General features: G+C 49.1%; 1 protein-coding gene across 6 annotated transcripts in view; it reads right to left on the reverse strand.

Moving 5' to 3' along the window:
• The window catches only part of HELZ (helicase with zinc finger), a 188621-nt gene extending 187752 nt beyond the window's left edge, over positions 1–869 (reverse strand). For 4 of the 6 annotated variants that reach the window (XM_004374202.2, XM_012554956.2, XM_023729299.1 and 1 more), the window contains exon 1: positions 811–869. The gene's annotated coding sequence lies outside the window, so the exon portion shown is untranslated. The remainder of the gene's footprint in view (positions 1–810) is intronic. The other 2 variants (XM_023729301.1, XM_023729302.1) reach the window with 1 other exon arrangement.
• Between the last annotated feature and the right edge of the window lie 7564 nt (positions 870–8433).

The raw sequence follows: 8433 nt of genomic DNA on the forward strand, positions 1-8433 counted from the left end.
TCCAAACAAAACCTGAGAATCCCAATCCAAGAAGAATCAGAAGACCCTGGCTTCCAGGCCTGCCTTAAGGATACTCAGCAAAAGGGACGGTGCAGAAGGAGTAAATGATTTGGGGGGAGAGGAATCAAAATTCCTTAGATAGGACTGCAGTCTTTCAGCCCTTGGAAAGGGAACTCTTAAAGAAATTTTCAGGAAAGAATAGTCTGTTTTTATTTTTGTTGATGCGCTTGTGGGCCAATGAGAATTTCCGAGGAGGGGGCGGGGAAGGGGGGAAGAAAGTGAATCTCTGGCAAACAACCCGCAGCGGGGGAGGGAAGGGGCGCGCCCCTGACCCACTTTTCCAGATACCCACACCCTACCCCATGGAAGTCCGAGTCCTGAAAGAAGAATCGCGCGGGGCTTGGGAGGCCCGCACGCTCCCCACCCCCAGCCGGGACCCGGAGAAGGGGAGCGTGCAAGAAGGCTCGACTCCCCCTCCCGGAGTGCCACGGGCTGGGAAAACGTCCCGCAGGCTCCCGGGCCCGGTTTGCAAGGCCCCCTCTTTGGGTCGGGCCGAGGGCGCCGCAGCCCCCAGCGGAGGGGAAGGGGACCGAGGAGGAGAAAAAGCTGTAAACAGCCCTTGCGTCCGGGCCTCGCCTCGAAGAGCCCCGCTCCCCAGGCCCCGCCGCGGGCCGCCCCAGCCCCCAGCCTGCCCCCGGGACGCCTCTCTCCGGACCTGGGGGGGTAGGAGGGGGGTCAGGCCCCCCCTAGAGGGCCCCGGTAGCTCGCGGAGCGGTCCCGGCAGCAGATAAGGGGGAAGTCAGGACTTACCTGTCATTACTTTCTACGCCATCTTGGATCCACTTGTCAACGTCCCCACAAAGCATTATGGGTAAGAAAGAGCCTTTAAAGTGACTCCCCACCCCAGCCCCCGACTCCCGCCTCCCGCCGCGGGCGCCGCCTCCTCCGGCCGCACCTCCCGCGCCGGAAAGTTGCCCCTTGTGTGCGGGTGGGACCCTTCGCCAGCAGCCCGGTCCCACCCACTCCGTCGGGGCGGTTTGCGTTTAAAACTTGCCCTCTTTTCTGAAAGGTGGCTTTGGATTTTCCTTTTTCTTTTTTTTCTGCCCCTGGTCTCCCTTCCCCCCACCCCTCGCCTCCACGACGGTGCATTTTGCCGCGCTGCCCTCCTGCCCTGGCAAACGCCCCACGTCTGCATTTAATCACCCCGAGGTTTCCCTGCTGCTGGCAGCCGAGAGCTGCTCATTGATATATTTATGCGCATTTGTGTGTCGTTAGTGCTCGATGTACTTGGTGCACGGCGGGCGCTCCTGCGGCCACCTCCGCTCCCGGGCACCCGAGGCTCCAGGGCTCGGCGGGGGCTTCGGGAGCCCACTAGCCCCTGCAGCCCAGCGGGCTCGTGGCCTCCCGCATCCGCAGGCAGAAAGGTGCCTGGGTCCTGGCAAATCGTTCGGGGGCCACCGGACTCCGGGACCTGCGCGGACGCAGTGTACCGGAGTCCACCAGCGTCCAAGCGCGTTTAAAAAAGAAAAAAAAAAAGTAATATTCTAAATACAACTCCCAACCCCAGTTAGTTCTTCCTCCCGCGGTCTCCAGCCCTCGGCCAGTAACCTGATCCGCGACCCTGGGGGGGACCCCTCCCCTAGGAATGTGGCTTTGGGCTCAGCGGGATCCACCCTTCTGGAGTCGGGGCTGCGCACGGTGACTTCCCGGGGCTGGTAACGCAGCGGCGCAGGCTGCGGGCCGGGTGCAGTGGCGCGCCGGGCTGGGGTAGGGTTCCCTGCGCGGAGGAGGATGCGCCAGCCTGGGTCCACCTGCCTGGTCCCAGTGGGGCCGCGAACCCAAGTGGCGGAGCGTGGGGAGGACCGCGGGCGCCTCCTCCTGCCCCTGGTGGAACGCACGGATTCGTCCCGTGCGACGGGGTGCGCTGAGAGGTAGGGGGCGCCGACACGCCGGCCGGGGGATCCGTAACCTAGGCGAGTGACCCCGCATCCCCCAGTGCCCTCGCCCCCGAGCATCTGGTCTGGCCCGCGGGCTCTTTGCAGGGGAGCGGAGGTCTCTCGCCGTTCCTCCCGCCCTCTGTCAGACCGTCCGGCGTGCGGTGCTGTCGCCCTGCGTGCTCGCGCACTCTCCCCCTGCCCCGCGGAGCCCAGGCATTCAGCTGCATAGGTCCCCAAAAAAGCGGAGGACCGCCCCTCAGCCCCCGCTCGGTCTCTTCCCAGTGCCTTTGTTGTCTGTTTTGCAGACTTTGGGGACAACTCGGGCTGTTTTTTTTTTTGTTGTTTAACAAGCAAGTTTTTACAAGGAGGTATCCATAAAGAAAAAAAACATCCTCCAAGACATCAGTGCTTACGAAACTATAGTCTAGATGAAATGCTGTTGGATGGCTCTAAAATTAAAAGAATGCTCCAGCAGGGGCATTAAACCCTCCACCTCGGTGCACCGGGAGGGCCTGGGACCCTGGGTCTACACAAGGGTTTTATGCTCTTTCTGACCCTAGGAAAGCCTCTCTTGAGGAACCTCCCAGGGCTACAGAAAGGAGCCCTGCCACTGGGGAGCTAAAAACTCCACAAGGCAAATTGTCCCGGCCAGAAGAGAAGGGTGAGGTGTAGACACTTTAAGGAATTGGCCGGGGGGCACCCGCGAGGGAGGGAGTGAGGCAATGAGTCACTCATGGCCGAGAATGCGGCGTGCCGGGAGGGACCTCCCCTGAGTCACCAGCTCCACTGCTCAGGAGTGGAGAAACTGGAGCCTGAAGCCAGATTCTTAGACGTTGCAGCTGAGGCAGCCATGCAGGGCGATGGGGTACGGTGTGGGCAGGCATCGCCCCTCCCCTAGACCCTCTGCTTCTTGTGGAAAACCAAGTGCCCCTCACGGCTAAAGAAGGTCCCACAATCTCCTCTTCCATTTATTCTCTTTTGCAGTTCTCCTTTGCGCTTATTTAGCCACCTAGTATGTACTGATTTAGTGGTTGCTTTGTGTTTATATCGCACCTTTAGGTATGTGGTGTGAGTTTCTTGTAATTAAACACTAAAGCTGAGGGCAAGGACTGTGTCTCCCAAAAGTGTTTGGCAATCTCTCTTTGCCTCCTATATGTCTTGACCCAGAGAAGTATTCAGTTCATGTGACTGCCTGACCTCTTCACCATCTCCAAGGTGCTTCCTGGTCCACCCTTGTCCAAGACACCTAAGCTAGCATGTTATTAGTTGCAGTCCTGGAGTGGATTCTGACTCATGGTGATCCCATGTAAATTTTGCAGACCTGCTCCATCTTTAGGATGGTTGATACGCATGTAAGCCTTGCCCCACCTTCAGGATGGTTGATATGCATGAGTCTATTGTTGAAGTCACTATATTTTGAGTGCCTTCCAACCTATGGTACTCATCTCCCAGCACTTTATCTGACAGTATTCTGTTGTGATCCACAGAGTTTTCATTGGCTGATTTTCAGAAGTAGATTATCAGGCCTTTCTTCCTCGTCTATCTTAGTCTAGAAGTGCCTCTGAAACTTGTCTACCACAGGTGACACTGCTGCTCTTTAAAATGCTGGTGTCTTAGCTTCTTCCACTCCGGGGACTCCAGGAGGAGATAATGTGAGTTAAAAATTTAATAAAATGTTAAACCCTTGGAATCTTCTATTCCCCTTCTACTTTTAGGCCCACTTCATTTTAACTTGAATAGAAAAGAAGGGATGGTGGACCAGATAATTCAGACCAACCTTTCTATTGAGAACTAAAATATGTGGACAATAAAAAAAAAAAAAAATGTAAATGGTTGAAAAGGGTGAAAAACTACCAGAGCCCAACACAGCAGGGAGGTGATCCTGGCCTTTGGGGTTCTTCTGGCTAGGGTCATTTGCTTTTTGACAGCTCCTTGAGTCTAGAGCAAGGATCAACAATTTTTTATTTAAAGAACCAGATAGTAAATATTTTAGGTGTTGAGAGCTACATTCTCCATTGCCTATTATTTTTTATTTTCGTTTTTTTACAACCTGTTAAAAATGTAAAACCTATTCTTTGCACTAAAGCCCTACAAACACAGGCTGTGGGAGGAATTTGGCCCATGGGCTACTGTTTGTCAACCCCTGGTCTAGAGGGACAGTTTACTTACAGTCCGGTGATCTACTAAAGGAGGCAACAGGAGTGATCGGCCCCAGCAGGGAAGAATATTTTACCACTGACATCTAGAATTGCTTGCATATGATGATAATAAAAATCAACCGTACTCATTTTTATTATTGTTTATAAATGCTCTATAGACAGTACAGCTCTTATTGCCAGTCCTCAGGATGACCACTTCAATCTCCTTCCTACCCTTGCTATTCCACTGATAATAGAAGTAAGATGAAATTGATCCCAACCACCTGGAGTAAAGGAGAATGAAGAACACCAAAGACACAAGGAAAGTAGTAGCCCAAGAGACAGAAACGGCCACATAAACCAGAGACTTCATCAGCCTGAGACCAGAAGAACTAGATGGTGCCTGGCTACCACCAATGACTGCCCTGACAGAGAACACAACAGAGAGTCTCTGATGGAGCAGGAGAAAAGTGGGGTCCAGAACTCAAATTCTAGTAAGAAGACCAGACTTAATGGTCTGACTGAGACTGGAGGAACCCCGGAAAGCATTGTCCCTGGATTCTCTATCAGCCCAGAACCAAAACAGTTTCCGAGGCCAACTCTTCAGACAAAGATTGGACTGGACTGTGATACATAAAAGGATACTTGTGAAGAGTGTGCTTCTCAGCTCAAGTAGATACATGAGACTAAATGGGCAGCTTCTGTCCAGAGGTGACATGAGAAGGCAGAGAGGGTTAGGAACTGGTTGAATAGACATGGGGAATCAGGGGTGGAAAGGAGGAATGTGCTGTCACAGTATAGGGAGAGAAATTAGGGTCACATAACAATGTTTGTATAAATTTTTGTAAAAGAGACTAACCTGAAATGTAAATTTTCACTTAAACTACAACAATAAACAAACAAAAAAAACAAATACCTCAACAGCACCACCTAGTATTTAAATATGATATATAGTAACAAATGGCAGCGCTTCCCCTCCTCTAACACACTTCACAAGGAAACAGTTTTCAGAGTCAAATCTGACATTAGATAACTAATAGAACTACAAACACACTCATGATTTCTTATGAAGACTGAAACGCACTAAGTTTATTAGCACATTCAAAACAATCTTCGTATGAATTTTATTTTTAAACAATAAGTATGCACTACTGTAGAAGTTTTCAAATCTGTGGTTAGACAACCCCCAAGAGTTTTGCGAAGGTGTTCTTAAGATCCATTCAAGATTGTAATGAAGACTACTAAATTTCTATTTAAAAAAATAAAATAAAATAAAAATGATTGTTTAAAAAAAGTATATCTCGCATATTGTTATATGCCTTCATATTATCTTCACTGGATTAAACATCTAAACAAACAAACAAAAAAAAAGAAGTAAGACTAAACCAGAAGTGTGTGGCCCCTCCCAGAAATAGTTCAGATACTCTCAATTTCTAAAATTGGGTTGAGATGTCTCCTTTCAGTGTCCCCAGGGGCCTAACAGAAGCAAACATAAATTACGTGAGGAGCACGATAGCATCATCGTAGGCCTGGAGTTATTTATACAAACAAGTTTGCATATATAACATCCAGCTAAAAATGAAAATAACAGGCATATGAACAGACAAAATAACATGAAGAAAACCAGTAAAAACAATAGATAGCAGAAACAAATACCAGAAGGGCATCAGATGTTGGAATTATCAGACAGACTGTAAAATAACTAATAATGCTCAAGGAGGTAAAGTACAAGACTGAAAATTTTAGCGAAGAACAAAACTGTGATAAAAAATGTTGTTAGGTGCTGTCCAGTCAGTTCTGACTCATAGCGACCCTATAAACAACAGAACAAAACACTGCCCAGTCCTCTGCCATCCTCACAATCATTGCTACATTTGAGCCCATCATTGTAGCACTGTGTCAATCCATCTCATTGAGGGACTTCCTCTTTTTTGCAAACCCTCTACTTTACCAAGCATATTGTCCTTCTCCAGGGACTGGTCGCTCCTGATAACACGTCCAAAGTATGTGAGACGAAGTCTTACCATCCTCACTTCCAAGGAGCATTCTGGCTGAACTTCTTCCAACACAGATTTGTTCATTCTTCTGGCAGTCCATGGTATATTCAGTATGCTTCACCAACACCGTTATTCAAAGGCATCAATTCTTCTTTGGTTTTCCTTATTCATTGTCCAGATTTCCCATGCATATGAAGCCATTGAAAGTACCATGGCTTGGGTCAGGCGCACCTTAGTCCTCAAAGTGACATCTTTGGTTTTTTAACACTTTAAAGAGGTCTTTTGCAGCAGATTTGCCCAATGCAATATGTTGTTTGATTTCTTGACTGCTGCTTTCATGGGCATTGATTGTGGATCCAAGTAAAATGAAATCCTTGACAACTTCAATCTTTTCTCCATTTATCATGATGTTGCTTATTGGTCCAGTTGTGAGAATTTTTGTTTTCTTTACATTGAGGTGTAATCCATACAGAAGGCTGTGGTCTTTGATCACCACCAGTAAGAGCTTCAAGTCCTCTTTGCTTTCAGCAAGCAGAGTTGTATCATTTGTATAGCAGGTTGGTTCCACCAATCCTGATGCCACGTTCTTCTTCATATAGTCCAGTTTCTCGGATTATTTGATCAGCATACAGACTGAATAAGTATGATGAAAGGATACAACCCTGACACACACCTTTCCTGATTTTAAACCACACAGTTTCCCCTTGTTCTGTTCGAACGACTGCCTCTTGCTCTGTATCCAGGTTCCACAGGAGCATGATTAAGTGTTCTGGAATTCTCACTCTTTGCAATGTTACCCATAATGTGTTATGATCCTAAAAAATAACCAAATGGGGGCGCGGGGCCAAGATGGCAGAGTAGTCAGAGGCTTCCAGTTGACCCTCTTACAACAAAGACCTGAAAAAAACAAGTGAATTGATTATATACGGCAATCTGGGAGCCCTCAACATCAAAGGCAGAGTTGAGGAACCAGACTGAGGGGCAAGGGGAGGGAGAGATGGTTCAGAAGCAGCAAGGAGTTGCTAGACCTGACCTGGCAAGAGCCTGAGCCCTTCAGGCCTAATCAGCTCATGGGTGAGTGGTGAGGCAGGCAAGCAATGGTGCTTCGGAGGTGCGTTTTCCACACTGGGAGAGACCTAGCAGCAAACAGTCTACACGGCCACCCAGAACCAGTGAGAAGCAACCCTCGATCGGCAAAAGATAAGCACTTGCGTACGGCCTACTGCGCGGATCTAAAACACCCCCCTTAGGGAAGAACCTCTCTCCCATTTACCTCCCCACTCCCTGCTCTGCACTGGGTCCCGGACCAGCTTCAGCAATTGCTGAGTCCTCTGGGCCAGAAGTAGGATCCATGACACACCTGGAGCCATTCTCCCTGCCTTGGAGAGTGAACAAAGTAACAAACGGGAAAAAATAAACTGCCTGCTCCCCTAAGCCAGGAACCCGGGGTAGGCACAGCTCCTTTGCCTAGGCACAGACATAAGGGATCCACAGACTTGGAGTGCTTTTCTCCCTGCATAGACTTGTGTGGGCCCATTTCAACAGCGTAGGCCCTCATTACCGCAGTACAATAGGGTATCTACCGGAAGTCTAACTTCAAGTGTTTCAGCTGTAAAGTGGCAGGTTCTTGACATTTGACACTGCTCTGCCCACTAAGCAAGGTCTTCACCTACCCACTTCAGGGGCCTGAGGACTGGTGGCTCCACCCACATCACCTAGACACCTGCAATAGGGGTCCGTAAATAAGAGGCGCCCCCCAGTCCTTACAGCCAACAGCAATGGATGCTCATAGTCTGGCTACAAAACCCACCCACCTACATGCTGTAGGGAACAGGGACACATCTTCCTCCTGGACACTCGGGGGTGGCCATCAGCCTCCTAACTTGCTCAGAGTGTTTCCCCCTGCTGCAGCCAGATGCCTGTGCCTACACCAATCACCCATGCCTGTCTAGGACTGTAAGTGAGAGCCTACACCACACACTTGCTGGCTATCTACCTGGGCACCTGAGCTGAATCCATACAGGAGGAGTGGGCAAGCTCCTGAGCTCACGTACCTAGTAACAGATCTAACCACTTGGTGACAGGACATTAGAGCTTCAAAGGTGCCCATAATCAAAGTAGCTCATACAAGCAGCCTATTTGGGCATATCAAAACAAAACAAGAAGCTAGGACACAGTAAGCAAACATAAAATAAATAAATATAATAACTTATTGATGACTTGGAGACAACAGTCAATATCAAATCACATAAAGAAGCAATCCATGATGGCTTCAGCAAGCTCCCAAAATAAAAATTTCTTGGAATTACCTGAAGCAGAATACAAAAGATGAATATACAGAACTCTTCAAGAAATTAGGAA

The sequence above is a fragment of the Trichechus manatus genome, unplaced genomic scaffold (assembly GCF_000243295.1).
Source record: "Trichechus manatus latirostris isolate Lorelei unplaced genomic scaffold, TriManLat1.0 scaffold00028, whole genome shotgun sequence".
Lineage (NCBI taxonomy): Eukaryota > Metazoa > Chordata > Mammalia > Sirenia > Trichechidae > Trichechus > Trichechus manatus.